Source organism: Plecotus auritus, assembly GCF_963455305.1.
Source record: "Plecotus auritus genome assembly, chromosome: 7".
Lineage (NCBI taxonomy): Eukaryota > Metazoa > Chordata > Mammalia > Chiroptera > Vespertilionidae > Plecotus > Plecotus auritus.
The window spans coordinates 21453027-21466448 of NC_137774.1; the positions used below are offsets into that span (position 1 = coordinate 21453027).

The 13422-nt window shown below is 50.6% G+C and overlaps 1 protein-coding gene across 22 annotated transcripts in view; it reads right to left on the reverse strand.

The window, feature by feature from the left end:
* The window catches only part of MAPT (microtubule associated protein tau), a 78746-nt gene extending 65857 nt beyond the window's left edge, over positions 1–12889 (reverse strand). For 11 of the 22 annotated variants that reach the window (XM_080680714.1, XM_080680720.1, XM_080680709.1 and 8 more), the window contains exon 1: positions 12623–12799. The gene's annotated coding sequence lies outside the window, so the exon portion shown is untranslated. Of the gene's footprint in view, positions 1–9565; positions 10272–12622 lie in introns of those variants that run through there. The other 11 variants (XM_080680715.1, XM_080680710.1, XM_080680706.1 and 8 more) reach the window with 6 other exon arrangements.
* Positions 12890–13422: the final 533 nt, after the last annotated feature.

Genomic DNA, 13422 nt, shown 5'->3' on the forward strand with positions numbered 1-13422 from the left:
CTGTGCCCGGCACTGAGGGAACACAGGTGAATAAAACATCGCCCAACTGATGAATGTGTGGGGAGCCTGGTTCCCTGGGGAAGCCCCAAAAACGCGGGATCAGACAAACTGTGGAAATTAAACACAAAATAATGGGTGTTAGTAATGTGAAAGCAGAACATTTTAACGAATTTGCTTTAAAACTAGTAGCTTAGAGAGACATCCAATTAATTATTAATTATCTCTAAATTCTAGCAACCATTTTAGCTTTTAATTAGAGAAAAATGACTTGTACTACAAGATGTGTTACTTAGCCAGGTCTGACCTTCTCGTCTCTGTTCACCACCACTCCCCATTTTCCTGGCCCCACAGTGTGGCTGTGCTGGTGCAGACAGGCGGAAAAGAAAGTGGACTGTGAGTAAGGGCGGGGTTGTGGGGGGAGGTGAGGCAGTAACCCAGGAGCCTGGGTGATGCAGGTTCAGCCCCCACCCGCTTAGCTGTGACCCTTTTTCCTAACAGCAGGGTGCTTGTTCTGTCTGCCTGGCCCAAGGAAACCATCCTCTTTGAATGAAATTTCTCCCTGTGGACACTGCCTGGGAATCTGAGTGTCATCCCTGGGTTTGTGTACTGGGCTCCTCTCGGCCACGCTTTCCAGCCTTGGTCAGTCATCCGTACCCCTCCATGGAGGTGCAGGGGGTGTGAACATTATTCGTGCTTTGTCTGAGCTGGAAGAAAACGAGCTTCTCTGATTTGATAAGTGTGGACCTGCCCATGACACTAAATTTGGTTCTGTCGTCACCGGCGACAGAACCAAATTTAGTGGCCCAGTTTAGAGGCTAGCTTTCGGTTTAAAATACTTTCTCCAGGCTCAGGTTACATGTGACCCATTCACGGGGGCTGGAGGGCACGGCCCCCATGGTCATTGGCACTGAGGGCATGTCTGTCTGCTGGCACTGGCGTGGAGGGCGGGGCCTGAGAGCAGGCGCTGAGGACGTGGAGGCAGCAGCGCGAGGTCCTGGGCTGAGGTGCCGTCTGGCTCCCTCCACAGCTGTGACAGCTCTGGGTCTCAGTTTGCTGCTCTGCACAAGGAGGATGAGAATCCCCGCCTGTGGGGGAGTGAGGGTGACAGGAGACCATGTTTTTACTAAAAGAAATGCAACTGCGACTACCATTATTATCAGCATCTTCATACAGCAAAACTAATTTGGACCAACAAGGGGTGTAAGTTGGCCTGAAGTAGGGCAAAGCAACAATTATAGACTATCTTGAAGGAAATGTGATTTTTGTTATTTTCAAGCATATAGAGCAATAAATAGAACCATGTACTCGTAGGTGGAGGGGTTGCTTTATTTAAACAGGTAAAACTCATCTAATATCAGCCTATTTGATTTATTAGCATCCAATTGCATGAATTGAGAGTAGTTATTTTGAGCTTCGTAGGAGCCCAGCTCTGTGACAGGCAAGGCACTCGGGAGCAGGAAAGCCCTATAAAACACAGCCTTGCCCTCCAAGGACCCAGAGCCAGTGGGGAGTTGAGCTCTGCACTCAAGGCAGGAGGGAAAATAATTAAGCCTTAACCCCCGCGGTGCTGATGACTGGTGAGAGATGAAAAGTGGAGAGGCCTCCAGATCTTGTTGACTGTAACAACTGCTTTAGGCAGGACAGAGACTGGGGAAGGTCAGGGTGATTTAAAAGGGGGGAGGGGAAGAGAGAGCATGATGTCTATGAAGGGGCCAAGAGGCAGGCTGGCCAGCAGTGGGACTGGACCATTAGGACTGACTGGGCAGGGAGTCTGAGCAGAGGCATGGGGGCCAGGGCGGGCAGTGCAGGGTGGGTCTTGGTGTAACTTAGCAAGGGGCAGAGACCCCCAGTCAAGGACAGGGCTTGGACGGGGCAGGGCACATGACAGGGCCACTCTGGGGCGAACAATTTGGCAATGGTTTGCAAAGTGGATTGGATGTGAATTTTGGAGTTGAAATTAGGAACAATTCATTATTGTTTCCAAAATCATTGAGGGTGACATAATAAGGCCCACGTTCCTTTTAGAACTGGTGAGGATGGAAGTTGGAAAGGGAAGGGCCATGTCTAGGAGGAAGGAACTGATAGTTAAGGCTGTTCTAAGATGTAGGTAGAGAAGAGTTTAAGACTCCAAGATCTGCCACATGGGGACGGGAAGATGGCGGGTTTCAATGACCAAAGTGGAAGGGACCAGGGTGTAACGAGGGTAGCTTTGGGGAGAGCAGGATAACAAGGTGGCGGGGCGGGGGGGGGGGGGTGGGGGGAGTGGGAGAGGTGGGGGGGGTGATGATGTGGGGCCCACAGACGCCCAGGAATGTTGCTCAAGACAGCCACGAGTAGAGCAGCTGTTGTCAAGAGGGGGTGACCCACATGCCCTGAAACACTTCCCACCATCCATGTTCACGAGATACCCTCCAGGCACAGGGCAGAGGTGAGCGGCTGCAGCCAGCTCCAGCTCAATGCAAATTCCAAGTGCAATTGGTTCAATGAATGAGCCTTCACCTTGTCTCTCACCACCAGCCATCAGAGTATTTATTATACCATCAAAGTCAAATCCGGCCTTTAATTTAATCACCCTTGCCTTAATCGATTCCCGTCATGTGCTAAACACTGAGTGGCAGGAAGAGGCTGCCCCCTGGGCATAATTAGAAGATGAGCTTCTTCACCAAGTCCCAGTCTGATTAGGAGGAAACTGAACCCCTACCCTTCCTGAGAAAACTGAAAGGCTCCCAGGAAATTCCATGGAGAGTCACACCAGCCAAGGAAGTCCCAGCCCCTTTCTGAAGAAGTCGGCATTGGCAGGGGGTGGCTATCACTTACGGTGACGTTAAGGGCACCCTCGGCCCTGTCCTGCACCCTGGCTTTGGGGCTCCTTTCCAAAAAAAGGGGACAGACCAGGCCAGCACAGGATGGACCAGGCTGTCTGTGCATCCATCCCCGGCCTGGGTCCTGCTGACAGGGGCTCACCCCTGGGATCCAGTCGGCACCATCTGGCTGGTGCTAAGGGAGGGAGGTGGTGGCAGCTGCACTATATCAGACGTCAGGCTCCACTCAGCCCATGGGAGACTTCAGATTGGGCACCTGACTGTGGCCCCAGGAGGCATACCCCTCCGTGTGGCAACTGTATTCTGAGAAGCCCAAAGGAATTCTCAGACTATTTTATTTCAGTTCTGTGACTATCCCGTGAGGCCACATTATTGGCTATTCTGAGGAGGGGGGCGGAGATTGCATAATCCTTGTTTTACAAATGGAAAAATGGAGGCACAGGAAATCTTATATTCTGCCCATTAATAGGAGAATTTGTTTTTATTGAGGTGTAATTGACATACAACATTACATCAGGAAATTTTAATCTCTGCCACAAGCCTCTTAGTTGGTAAATAGGAAGGTAAGGTTGCAATTACATTCAGGGCTTGGCCAGCCCAAGCAGTGGGGATAGCAGAAGCCCACAACATGAGGGGTTGGCCAAATTCTGGAATTCAGTCTTGCTGGCAATAAATGATAAGATCCTAAAATATATATAGCCAAAACCGGTTTGGCTCAGTGGATAGAGCGTCGGCCTTTGGACTGAAGGGTCCCGGGTTCGATTCCGGTCAAGGGCATGTACCTTGGTTGCATGCACATCCCCAGTGGGGGTGTGCAGGAGGCAGCTGATCGATGTTTCTCTCTCATCGATGTTTCTAACTCTCTATCCCTCTCCCTTCCTCTCTGTAAAAAATCAATAAAATGTATTAAAAAAAATAAAAAAATAAAATATATATATTTTTTAACTTGGCCCAGATTGCCAACTTATAACATGAATCCCACCAGTCAAAAAAAAAAAAAATTTCTGCTGTATTTCCCATCAGATATCAAACGCTGGTTTATAATTATTTATAGCACTTTCGTGACATTGAAAGGGATTTATGTCAATTTATTCCATCTTTATTAACACTCTGCAGGGAACAGAGTGCAGCCATCACTTCCTGTGTCTGCTAAGAAGGGCGGGGCTTCAGAGCCTGAGGAGGAAGATGTGAACCCAGTGGAGAGGCACCCAGGAGGCACGTTATCCCCACAGGATTAACCCCAGGGAAAAGATTAAATAGGTTTAAAGAAGGTTCAGGTGCGTTTGTGCATAATCAGTCCATTATGCGAGTGGATTTAGGGATGTTCTGTGAAATCCTTCGTTTCTAAGCTGGCCTCATGTGACAGCACAGGCAGAATCTGCTTGGTGGCAAGTTGGGGCCAGGGTAAAATTTCCCCGGTATCTGGGAAGGGACAAGACAGAAAGTGGACGGCAGAAGGGCTGGTGACTCTCCCAAACAGCTACTTCTGGTGACTCTCCACAATGGGCAGCTTTGAGAGGGACAGGCTCATATGGATCTACACTACAATTATTACTGTGTCCCAACGTAGCAGGTCATATATAACTGTTTTATTTGTATATATAACCCTGGCTTGGCTTATTAACATGTTGATTTAAATTCTGATGCATTACCAATACTAAAGTTGAAAGCTGTTCAGTTTTCAGCTCAACCCAATATAAAAAATCCAGATAGACAAAAATATGAGGTAATGAATATTCACACGTAAATATATATTTATACTTTCATAAATATATATGATATGTAACTGTAATATTTATAAGCATTTATATTTTAAACCAAAGAGATTCTTTAAATTGAAACTTTCTCTTGGGCATTTAAGCATTTGGCTCTATTATTTATTTATTTATTTTTTTGTTCTTTGTTTGTTTTTTATTCCTCACCCGAGAGAATGGAAGAGAGAGGGAAAGATAGAGAGAAATATCAATGTGAGAGAAACACATCAATTGGTTGCCTCCTGCATGCACTTGGACCAGGGGCCAGGGCCTGGGAGGAGCCTGCAACCGGGATACGTGCCCTTGACCAAAATTGAACCCAGGACCCTTTGGTCCACAGGTTGACTGACGCTTTATCCACTGAGCCAAACCGGCTAGGGCAAACATTTGTCTTTAGATGATTAATTATCAAATAAACCTCTTTTTGAGGGGAGGCCATGGGAGAAGGGTGAGGTAAGATAATGGTTTGGTGTCACTCTCCAATTAAGAACAATTAAAAATAAGCATCTCTGAAATGACCGATAAATAATGTTGGCATTGGCTTTGATCCAAGACCATTCTGTTGACACATAATTTAGAACAACGGTTCTAATTCAGGGGGAAGAGCTGGCCTTTATGCTGGGAGCGGGGCAAGGTTCCATGGTTCCATGAACAGCTCGCTCCTTCCCAGCCCTTCTTTTTGGCTGTACATCACATGACAGGTGATTATGGACCCAGGGCTCCTTTAATATCCTTGGTGTCCAGGGGAGGAGGACACAAGGATGAAAGTATATCCCTGGACTTTCTGTAGCACAACGGCGGACTTAGGTCCCAAGACAACATCACCCAGCCTTCCTGGGAACCAGGAAACTGAGCCATAGGCTGAAAACTAACAGCTGGTTCCAGAGATAATTATGTTCCATTTAGCAGTGGAGTGGACAAGATCACAGGAGGGCCACGAATGAAACATCATTATCAATGGCTTCAGATTTAATTCTAACTCGATGATCTTAAACATTTTTTTTCAAGTGTTAGACCTTGACCTAAAACTCCTTTACTTAGGGGAGTTAGTATTCTAAGGGAATTTCATTTATTTTGAGTCCTCGGCAGAAATTTTGCAATGCCCCTTAAGTTGGGATTCTATGTGAATGAATTCAAAGTGCTGTGCTAGTCCTGGAAGACAGGAAAAGGGCGCCATGCGGGTCTTCACACGAGGCTGTCTCCTAACTGATACCGGGTAAGAAGCAGAAGTGAAGGGCTAGAAATATTCAAGGCTGGGTCCACAGGGCCTGACCTCCACAGCCAGTCCCCTCCTACCACAGCCAACCTTCTCGGTCCTTCATAGTGGTTACAACAGTCATATAACTTAAGTAAGGTGCCAGCTGATGAAACACAAATATTAAACAAAAGATGGATTCTTAAAATCATTAATTTTTTTATACTGTCAAATGGGATAAAGACCATAAAATAATAGTAAAACTCTAGAGGGATTCTAGATTACTCCTCAGTGTAACTTCTTTTTCCAAGAAAGTTAAATCAGCAGTCCTATGCAATGCACTATGAGTATGGCTTAGGTAAAACACACACACACCCACAAAAACAATCGGAATTTCAACCAGCTGACCACACACCAAGAGAAGGCTTGGCCCTATATAAAAAAAAACACAGGGGGTTTGGGGAGAGGTCAATGGGGGAGAAAAGGAGACTTATGTAATACTTTAAACAATAAATAATTTAAATTAAAAAAAAGACAGGGGGATAAATGTTCTTTTATCCAGTTTAAGTTAAAGTAAAATGTTTGAAATATATATGTATCCCTTTTTATGATTTTCTGCTTTAATGACTTTTTAAAAACTGATGTATTATGACAATCTTCATTTCATGGTAAGAAGGCTTCTTAAGCTGAACTGATTAATCAGATATGACTGTGCTTATCAAATACTTGAAGTTCTCTGTCGAGTTTGCCTTTTTTTTTTTTTTTTTTTTTTGTTAATCTTCACCCAAGGATTTTTTTCCATTGATTTTTAGAGAGAATGGAAGGGAGGGGGAGAGACACAGAGAGAACATGGATGGGAGAGAAACACATCTATTGGTTGCCTCCCACACATGCCCTCACCAGGGCCAGGGATCGAGCCTGCAACCTAGGTACGTGCCCTTGACCAGAATCGAATCCGGGACCTTTCAGTCCGCAAGCTGACGCTCTATCCACTGAGCAAAACTGGCAAGGGCTAGCGTTTGCTTTATTTAACATTTTCTACTTACTCTGAACTGTCCACCATGAAGCATGCTTGCTGGTTTACTGACATCAACACTCAAACATTTCATTTGTAAAAATCTCTCCTCCACTGCCTTCTGTTATTTCCATTATTTCTCAGCCCCCATCAGTGCTCACTTGGTAGTCAATGAGTAAATTAGTAAGATCCCTAAACCCAAGATGCTGAACCAGGTCTCCAATCCCAGGAGGGTGGGAGGGAGGGCGGTTCAGCTCCGGCTGGCATGGAGAGCACACAGTCTATTCCTGGCGTGGAGCGGATTTCAGGAAGGAAGAGGACAGAAGCGGGGACAACAGATGATAAGTCACTCTGCTCGCCTGTGGCAAGGTCCTGTGTGTACATTTAAACATGGGTGTGTGCGATTTTTTTGGGGGGGCCCACTTCCACCCAAACAACAATGCCTGGTTCCAGGGGAGCTGGGCAGCTGCCTGCTTTTCCCATCCTGATCCCTATGCAGTGTAAGGATTTATCTGATACAACTGATTCCATCACTAGGGTCAGTGGACGCCTTTGTACACTTACCCAATCACCAGTGTTGATCCAGATGTTGCTGCCAAAAAGGCCATTTACTGAGCAGTTCCTAAGTACCAGGCCCTGGGCTAAGCACTGCATCACCCTTGGGAGAGGTACTATTGAATCCCAAGTTACAGACAATGAAAAACTCCAAAAGCCCCAAAAGGCTAAACAACATGGCTTCGGTCCCACAGTGAGGCAAGGAGCCACGGTTTGCACTCAGGAGGTCTGTTCTGAGTGCACTAGGCCAAACCTAACGTCTCTCTCTACATTTGCAGGACATTGACCTGCACTGGGTATCCAGGAAAAACCACCATCTGCCCTCAAAGCACTCACACATCTCCCTGCATAGCTGAAGCACAAAAGACACTTCTAGGGGTTAATTCTATAGTGCTCCTGATTGGGGCACACTCAGAGCCTGCTGAAATAGCAACAAAGAAAAAACAATTAAAATAATCCACCTGGAAGTCATTCAAGTTTGCATTTTGTGGTTGCCAGGTCTAGCTGCATACTTAAAGAATGTTTCCTAATCAAAGAACCCCAAAAGCTCAAAAACCATCCTGGGCTGGCCTTACACTGTCTCTCACACTCAGATGGGGGTCATCTGTACAGGAAAAGAAGCTGGCAGAGGTGGCAAGAGTATGGCACCTGGAGACAGGAAAATAATTCTTGGGCAGCAACACCTTTGCAAGGTGAGAGGGTTTGTCTCCTGCTGCAGACCACCAATTCCTAAGCCAGCTCCAAGTCACTAGGGAAGCACCTAGGGTGGCAATTTAGGAGTCATCAGTAAGGTGGGCGCTTCAGGGAGGGGTTGGGGGTCTCTGAAATGGGAAGATGAAAGAAGCAGGGTGGAAGGAAGTAGAAGGAACAGAGGCAAATGGGGTTTCCCACCTCTGTCTCCCCTCCCCTCCCCTCCGACCTCCTGCAGCTGCAAAGGCGGCAGGGCAGGGTCCTCCTTCCCCTGGGGTGAAGTGACCAGAGAGGACCAGGCTCTGGGGCCATAAACAGCAAGTGCTGCCGTGAGAAGGTCGAAGGTTCGGGGAAGGAGGAGAGGGAGGGCGTGAAGTGCACAGAGCGGCACAGGCAGCTTTTCCAATATCGTTTAAATACAGAGTGGGGGCCAAACTGGATTGGATTTGTCCCCAAACCCTCCTGATGCCATGACCTTGAGTAAAACTCACCTCCCATTCTGCTTTTTCTTCTCCACCTATTGACCTGCATTTTCCCATCTTATCCATTTGTTTGTTGAATGAGTATGGGCCAAAATACCTATTGTATGTCCAGCACTGTATTAAGCCCCTAAAGCTGTTTTAATTTGCCTTTGAGTAATTCTTTTTCCAAGTGGGAGTAAAGAAGATACTAATTAAATAGAAGGCACAGCCTAGTTGGAAAACTATCACAATTTCACTTAGAAAACTAACACATGTTCATATGCACAGCTATGGAGCCACTCAAATCATAGACAAATGCTGAGGGAGGGTGGAATAAAACACAATTTCTAAAATTTTCAGCAAATGAGCTTCATAAACCGATGTTAAAGGCACAGAAAAAAAATTTCAGCCTAAAGAAAGGGCACCACAATCCTATTACATCTGCAGGCTGGCACTGATCTCAAAGGGCACATGGGCAAAAGAGCATGTTCAATAAAAGGGGTCCTTTTCCTAAAGGAATAAATCTGACCCTTCCTCAAGGAAATGGATTCTGTGTTTTCTTCTTGCGATTTGTGGGACGAATCCATTTCTTTTGTTCCTCTCAGGGGATTGGTGCCTGATACTAGAAACCACTTAAAAGCCATGCCCTTCCATGATGGGCATATGCAGACCAGGTTAGGGACTCATCGTTATAGACTGTCACTCATCCAAAAACAACAACAGCAGCAGCAAAGCCAACAAACCCCTCCCCAAATTGTCCGAAGGCTAACCCCAAAGGGTCAAGCCAGGTTACTGCAGTAAACCTGTTACAGAAGCAAAGGCTGGTGAAGGAACTGATTAGCTTCAAGAGTCACTGGGACTGGACACTGGGGGTGGAGGGGTGTGTGTGGTTATTTATTCATTCAGAGGAAGGGTTTGGAGATGGGGGAATGGATAAACATCAGCAGCATCATAAAAAATAAAAGAATACCCTGGGGCGGGGGGTGGGTGCTGAGTAGAAGGGGGTCAATGGGTAAAAAAAGGGGTCATTTGTAATACTTTCAACAATAAACATTTTAAAAGTAAAATAATACCTTAATTAATTATGGAAGGAAAGGCATTTCTCGTTCTGTCGTAGGATGAACCATTTGGAGAGACAGGGATCAGATAAAACTCAAAGCCATCCTGCTGAGCCTAAACTCAAGGTGGCTGTAAGGGCAGGTCTGCCAGTCGCTGTCCCAGGTGCCAACATCCGTCCCAATCCGGACCGACCGGGCGTGCAGTTACAGGTTCCTGAGCGCCAGAGGCCAAGTGGGGTCTTCAGAGGCGTAAAATAGCCCTTGCCTGCTGGGGACGCAGCGGCTGGCTGAGCGCGGGCGCAAACGCTACCTCCCTCCACATCCTCCAGCGCAGAGCCAGGGATGTCGTTTCCTCCCCGGCGTATGAAGGACCCGAACCCCGCTCCCGGGGTTCCTCTATTAACAGCCCCCAGGCTTTGGGAACCCGGAGCGCCCCATCAAACCGGCAACAGATTCCAAAATCGACGAAATCTCGGACGCGTGGACTGTGCTTTGTTCCCGGCATTGGGCTAAACACTCTCCGGTAACCGACAGGAAGGGACCTCTGCCTGCGGTCTGCCCCAAGAACCTCTGTCTGTCTGTCTGGTACCGCAATCTCACGCCCAGCTCGGGGCCAGGTGGGATGGCGAGAGAAGGGAGAGATGCTCGATCCATCCTTGAGTCTCTACCACTCTTAGACCCCGACGCGAGCCATTCCCAGGACTTTCGGTTCCATCTGCGCGGCATGCTTGGATGATTTGGCCCCTAAAATGTTCTCCTTCTCAGAACTGAGCTCCGCCCCCCCGCCCCCCTCCCCCAACACACACACACCACCAGTTTTCAGCAATAGAATTAACCAGAGAGCCGCGTGGACCGGCTCATTACAGGAGGGCAAGCCTCAGCCTTGTTCGCCAGGGGTCGTCAGTAGCCATCCTTCTTCCCTCCTTCCCCGGTTCAAGGGCGACAGTGAATTCGGGCTCTTAAGTGAAAAATCCCGCACGTTTCTAAAATAGTGCTTGTCCACACATACCTCAGGGACGCCTATCTGGTGGCTGTGGCCACAGGAAGCCAATTAGGAAGAGCCACAGGCTCAGGATTGGGGTCCTCTCTCCATAGTCCCCCCTTCCCCCAGGCGCGGCTTCGTGCACCCCAAGGTTCTTGATCTGTGTTTAGAAGGGGCAGGGTTATGCCTAAAGGCCGGTCTCAAGACGCTTGTGGTTTCCAAGGCAACCGCCCCTCGGGCCCCTCTAAGTCTGCTAGGGGGGAAATGGGTGTGGCTCGCAGCACCGAAGGAAACCTCATGCCCCCTCCTCACATCTTCCCTCCTGGGGAAGCAACAGGGCACGAAGTAGAGAGGGGCCCGCCTGAGTGCCACCCCCCCACACACACTCGGGGGTGGCTGGTGCTCCTCTGTGGGCAGCCTGGTGGGGCGTGGCCACCAGAATGCTCCAGGTATGGGGTGGGGCGTCGTCCCTTCGCGGACACCCTCACAGCGCGCGCGGGGACCTAGAATCCCACCCCTTCAGTCGGTGGATGCTCCCTGGCTCGCGGCCCGGCTCCGGGAGGGGCTGTTCGGTGTCACGCCCGTTCCACGCGTGACCGCGGGGCCGTGATTCGAGTTCATCGATCCCAGCAAGCCCCGAGATCTAACAAAGAGCTCGGAAATAAGGGGCGAAGCACGGAGGGATAGGGTACCTTGGTTAAACATCCTTATAGAATAAAAGGCAAAAACCCAGGCTGGCAACACTGCTTACATTAGCCCCACAAACAAAGCCGCGAGCCCCCAGGAAGATCCCGGGTGACCGTCCAGTGCTCAACCCCGTAGCAGCAAAACGCCAAGATCTCAGCGCCGATTGCCGCCTCCCTCCTTAATAACAGTCCCGTCTTGTCCTCCGAAGCCTAGCCACCCGGCTTGGCATGGTACCGTAAAGAAGTGACACGCGGTAAAAAGATGGCACCTCGCGTTTGGAGGCGAAAAAAAGAGGGGGTGGTAGTGGGAGGAGGCATAGTCTACCCTCCCCCTTCTCGCCCACCCGGGTCCACACCCACTGCCGCAGTGAGGGGCGAGCCCTGCGCGCCGGCACCGCGCCTCCGGCAGGGAGCGCACACCCGGACGCCCGGCGCAGCGCAGAGAAAGGGGCCACCCGGAGGTGCACCTGCAGCCCCCGCGCCGGCTGGAGGCTGTGAGCCCGGCAAGTCGGGCCGGCTGCGGCCGAGACCTTCCATAGCACAAGGCCAGGTGACCCATGCCATTCGGAGCCTCCACATTGGCATCCGCGCACCACCTTTTCTCGGGCACGGCGCTGCTCGCGTCTCGGCGCCAGGCGCGTGCAGGGGGAAGGGCAACTAAAGTGACAGCGCCTGGACCCCTCCCCATCTCCCCGATTCCACTCCCAGCCCCCAAATGTCCCCAGCGGTTTTCTGAAGGAGGAAAACGGGGAGGGGATGGACCACAGCCTTAAATCAGGGGCAGCGAAAGCCCCATTGGAATCGCTGCCTGGGAGGTGAAGGGAGGGGCAGGCAGGGAGTCATCTCTTCTAGAACCCGATCCATATCTTCCTTAGAGCCGATGGCAATGCGAGACAGAGAAAACGGATTACAGGTTCGGTTTTGGGGGTCGTCATTGGACCCCCCCGCCACACACACATATAGACACACGCCCATTGCGGCAAAAGGAGCGATCCAGAGTGCATGGCAGCCCCCTCCCCCAGGTCACCGCCATCCGCGCCCCACCCTGCGGGCACAACCTCTGTCTGGGTCCGCGCGAAGCAGGTCGTGTGGAACCCCCAGCACACACCCGCACACACATGCACACACCCGCACACACATGCACACACCCGCACACACAAGCGCAACCTGCGCACACATGCATACACCTGTGCACACACACACACTCTTACACGCACGTGTGCATCCCTTGCATGGGTCCCTTTCCAAGCAACCCCAGACCTAGCTCCCGAAGGAAGAGAGCACAGGGAGTGGCCCCCACCGTTGCCGCCCACCAACGTCCACCTCATGAAACCCATCTCTGAGCCAGCGGTATGCGGGCGCAGGGGGTGGACGGGGAGGCACAATTTAGAGCCTTGCGCTTACCTGATAGTAGACAGAGGGCGAGGACAGTAGAGGAGACAGTGTCTGTGGTGGCGGCGGCAGAAGGTGGGCGGCGGTGGCGGCGGCGGCGGTGGCGGCGGTGCTGCTGCCGGTGCGGGAGCTGGTGGGTGGCGGAGACTGCGAGCGAGCGCACCAGCCGGAGGGCGCGCTCCCGAGACCGAGAGCGCAGGCGCGAGCAGCGGGCGCGCGGCCTCCCCAGGGGCGGGGCGGACAGCTAGGTCTCCGCGGGCGTCTTCTCCTCCGGCCACCAGTGGGCGCGCGCGAGCGCCCCACCCAACGGCGGTCTCCGGCCTCCTGGCTGGCTCCTCCCTTTTCCCACCCCTCCCCTCGGGCTGGGGCACCGGCCGCCACGCGCACGCGCGTTCCGTGGCGCACGCGCATTTTAGGTCTCTTCCCGCCCCTGCTGGGGCCTTTGTTTTATCAGCGGGTTTTTCTCCCCCCAGAGGGAGGCTTGGTTGTTGCCTCGGGTGGAGCAGAGGCTGGGTGCCCTGCCCCTAGACCTGCTGCTCCCTTCCTTCTCGCTATGGTTGACGAAAAGGGACCACGTGCTAAGCTGACAAGCTCAGGGCAGGCCTGCATGGCGGCCTTGTAAACTCAGAGACCTGAAGTAACCACAAAGGATGGTCTGAAATTAAAACTTTTAAAACTAAAAAGCAGTTTATGGTGAGTAGTCATGTCCTAGGCCGGTATCTTTCCCGACAAAGGTTAGTCTTTACCTTAACTGAGCCCATTTTCTTTCTGCATCTATGATATAGGGTTGGAATGTCGAAGTACTGTTCCTT